Here is a 4,548-nt window from a genome sequence, read left to right as displayed (position 1 = left end):
ACATTGAAAATCGCTCAAAAAACCGCTTTTGAGGCAAAAGGACCACTATACACCACAGGTAATGTAATTCAACGTTTATTTATCATTGATTTATATACACAGTTAACGATATATCGCTATAGGTGAGGCAAACGGTAAATCTAGCACATTTTGTGATAAAATAACAATGGGCTACCCAAACAGATTGTGTGGGCGCCCTGTGGTTATACTCGCACAACCGATGAATATGTTTGTGTACAGTAATATATAGATTGCAGTAATATTAAATTATATATTATGAAGCGAGGCTGAAATTTTATGTCCGTGCAGTTCTTTTTCTTTAAGTTTTGTAGACTGTATTGAGGCTCTCAATTGGGTGGTCAGCTCAGTTACGGTTATCCGCTAAAGTTTTGGCTCTTTTACGGCTATTGCCTGCGTGCAGACGTCTCCTATTTCCTTTGTTGCACGCGTGCAACAAAGGAAATAGGAGACGTCTGCATGCAGGCAATTACGGCTATCGGTTAATTTTTTTCAGTTACGATTAACGAAAAAGTTAAAAATTAACTTCTTTTGTTTCAAAAAGTAAAATATTTATTAACCTGTATTTTATAAAGGTCCTGGGATCATCTCGGGATGAAATAAGCTATTCTTTTGAAAAAGTTTGACATTTGATAGATTATACTTTTTATAAAGTATTCCACTTCTAATATGATTTTACACTTAGAAATGTCAATAGTCACTTTAAAAATAATCTTTGTGAAAAAGCGAAAGCAGACACGCGAACTCCCAACTCAAGGCCGGGGCGCAACATTCATTATAACAGAAATGGCCGTTTTCACACTAGAGAAGGATTATTCGTGTGAGACGGGTTATCCGTTTGATGATTCGAGTCAGATAGGTAATACGTCTTAATTTGAAAATGGATAGTTTTAATTTTTAAATGAACAATCCGCCTGACTTTTGAAGACGGGATTATCCGTTCCAGATAGCCTGTGTACAGCCGCCCCCTCCCCTCAGAAAAAATCGGAGAAGCGGTGTCTGTGGGGAGGACGCGACTGTACACAGGCTAGTCTCACGCGGATGATCCATTTCTAGCTCTAGTGTGAAAACGGCCAATAACAAAATTCCCGTGTCCAGTGTTTTTTATGACAGCGAGGGACTGTACGGAACGACTGTCAGCCGTTGCCTTGTTCGTAGGCCTCATTATTTCGCGCGGCTAATGCTTTTCGGGTCACGTGGTCCGAGCGAGTTCGCCACCGAAATGCCTTGACCGAGATTGCGTGGGAAGACGCCGTACAGGGACTAGGCGTGGCAATGTTTACCGTAGCGTCAGAGAAAAACAGGGAAATGTTGTTTATCGGCAACGTGTTTTACAAACAGTGACATCTCTGCGTGTTGCAGGGGCACCCAACGACAATTTTCGGAAGAATATCTGTTTGGAAGGCGATTTGAGATCTAGAATTTTCGAAACATTAGCCTTTAAGCAAGCTCTTCTATTTGGGCGAGTGAAACGAGTCTCGCGAGAACGCTCGAGCGGCTTCGCCGCTCGCTTCGCTCGTCCAAATAGGGGAGCTTGCTCGCAGGCTATCGAATAGCCTGTGTACAGACGTCCCCCCTCCCTCAGGAAGAATCGGGAGAGGAGACTCTCCCGATTTTTCCTGAGGGAGTGGGGATGTCTGTACACAGGCCAGCTATCGAAACATTTGTTGTAAAATTTCTTGCTTTCGAACATCTAAAAAATGGTATAATTGCCTATTTTTAACGGATTTTTACCCAAAAAAGGTCACCTAGAATTTTCGGAAGCCTTTTCTCTGGCTGAAATTTTCGAAAAGGTAAGTTTTGATCCCTGTAATTTTCGGATCACTAGACTTTCAGCTAGGAAATCCGAACAGATGAAAAATTTTTAGGGGATAAAAATATGCCTATATCTACCGTTTAAATACTAAAATACAGTTTAACGATGCTATGTTTAAGTGCTTTTGAGCTATATTCTCGTTGGGTGCCCCTGGTGTTATTTCACTAGTGTTTCGAGGGCACGACCTCCGGAAAGAAGCCACACTTTCGATATGGGGAAAAAATTAGTTCCCCGAGAGAGCGCTGGATGGAGCCTAGGTCTTGGTTAAGGCGCTTCGCCTAACGTGCGTACGGAGTCACACTAGCCGGGAAATAAAAAACGCAACCATAAGTGAGTTTAGTACCTTCCTTAAAAGAAGCAAATCTAGCGGGAACACTTTCTTTTACGGTTGACTCTTTTTTACCCTATTTACGGCTAACGGTTAAAATTTTTCAATTTTTACGGTTAGGTAGGTTAGGTCAACTTTCCAGAATTTGGAAAGTACAACGTGATTGGCTAAGCGTTGGAAAGGAATGTTGTCCTCAGTTGAGCAGTCGTTTGTGGGGAGTTACGAAACACGAGCTCCCCTAAAAACGCCTGCGTGGGAGGTTACTAAATTTTTGAGCGTTTTACGCCTATCGGTTAACCCCATTGAGACCCTCTGTATTGCGGAGGCGAAGGAGTATCTGGGCTTTTACTCCACAGCCAGCCTGCATAGCAAGAGTTTCCGATCGAATTGTTGCCAGAAAGTTGGATTGTTGCGGGCAGAAAAAAGAGACGCTCTCGTCCCAACTTTTTTGACGAACTCGCCAGAGAACTGAAGCTGTCAAATTGGAACAACTGCGTCAGACAGAATACCTCCTGCCCGCAATGAAAACAAGAGGCGGATGACTTCAAAGTACACCACAGGAGATCAGTTTTTTTAACCACTCTTATGAAGTAACGCCTCAGAAAGTACTTTTTATAAAAATAGAAGCAATTTTGTCCATCTAACTGTACTCTACTATATAAAATCGAAAACAGACAGTGAAAACTATAGCTGACAGAAAACGGAGGGTTGTTTTTCGCCCGCCCAAACGAGTCTTGATGAGAGTGTTATTCTTGGGTGAAATATGACAGTACATGAGTATAATATGATCATTTGTTAATGTGAATGTACGGGGAGTACATTACCACCCCTAATGATAGAAAAATCCCTACCGCATCAGTCACTCAATATCCACTTAAACGGCTTCCGACTCTGAGTAAGTGTATTTCAAATGCTATTTTTTTATGAGACTTACGTATCAGTGAAATGCACAATCTTTGAATTGCGGCAAATTGCTATCTGTGTTAAAACTTTTCTGTACGGGTGTTTGTGGAGCCACGATCGGATTTCAAATCGACTTTTGCTGTTGAGGTGCAAGATTTGGTGAACTAACTAAACGTATTTTCAACAAGGCGTTAACTCGATAAGCAATATCTTTAGTGTAAATAGTTTTCACACCATGTCATGTTTTATTTGCACTTCTTGAAGGAAAACTATTTATTTAACCTCTCAACTAATTGCTGAATAAAGAAGTTATCGATTCTTAGAGATCGGCTTTAATTTTTATATTTTCAATCCGTGATCACGAGACTTCTTACTTTCAATCCAAGTCTCAATACACTGTACCTAAATAATTCCTACAAATGTCGGAAAAGAAAAAAAAAAAGAGACAAAAAATTGAAAATGACTGGATCATAACTCGATAGTGTAGAGGTTTTCGATATCTCCATTCCGTTCCAAGGTTAAATACCCCATCTTTCCTAAAGAGGAGTTCTTTGTACCACGAAAATATATCGATTCTACGTGGTGCTCTTATTTTACTCTAAAGAGTGTGAATGGATGCTATGTCAACGGCAAAGGAAAACGCAGATTGTATTGACCACATCAGAGGTTAGGGGACGGACCATTAGAAAAGTTATGGGGGTGGTGGGGAATTTTTGAGCTGCAGGAATTTACTTCGTTATCAAATTCATTGTATGATTTTTTTTTAGGCCGTAGCATTAGTATTAGGGTTAATTGGTGTGCATGAATTTTTTTTTCATTTAATTTTCCCTTACGCGAATCGTTTTTTTGTACTTCGCCCCCCCCCCCCCCAAACCCCCCCCATAAGTTTTCTAATGGTCTGTCCCTAATTAGGAGGGACTTTGATCTTTAAGTCTTTCTTTTTCAGTCGGCCATGATCAGTGCAGGCCTAGCCAGGGTGCCAGTGTTGCTTGCACCTTTTGCTTTCTTAGGCGTCCAAATCAAACCATGATGGTTGCTATACATGTACAACAGTAACCAGTGTTTTACTTGTGTGTGAGTCTCATCACTCAGTAGAGAAACATGCCTATTATTATCTAGACAATTAAAAGAAATAATGGAGATATTATCTTGCATTTGTGACCGCTGTGAAAGTGTGAAATAATTTCATTGAACATCGTGCTCATAATTTTAATCGTGCATTTGATGCGTTTTTACGCAGGAGTAACATATTTCCATGTGTGAACAAAGGCTTACAGGAAAAAAGCGTTGAAGAAAATTTTCCCACACAAATGTGTCACATTTCAACCAACCTGTTATTTTCGCATCCTATGTCTCGATTTACTCTCTAAACAAGCTCGCGCCCTGATTGGTGGTTACACAATGGCGATTAAAATAAGCTGATGATCTGTTAAATTAGCAATCTAGTCAGTCAATTAACGTCAATTACGACAACAGATTGAAA

Source organism: Porites lutea, chromosome 3 (genome assembly GCF_958299795.1).
Source record: "Porites lutea chromosome 3, jaPorLute2.1, whole genome shotgun sequence".
Taxonomy (NCBI): Eukaryota; Metazoa; Cnidaria; class Anthozoa; order Scleractinia; family Poritidae; genus Porites; species Porites lutea.
Note: the sequence above shows the minus strand (reverse complement) of the source record.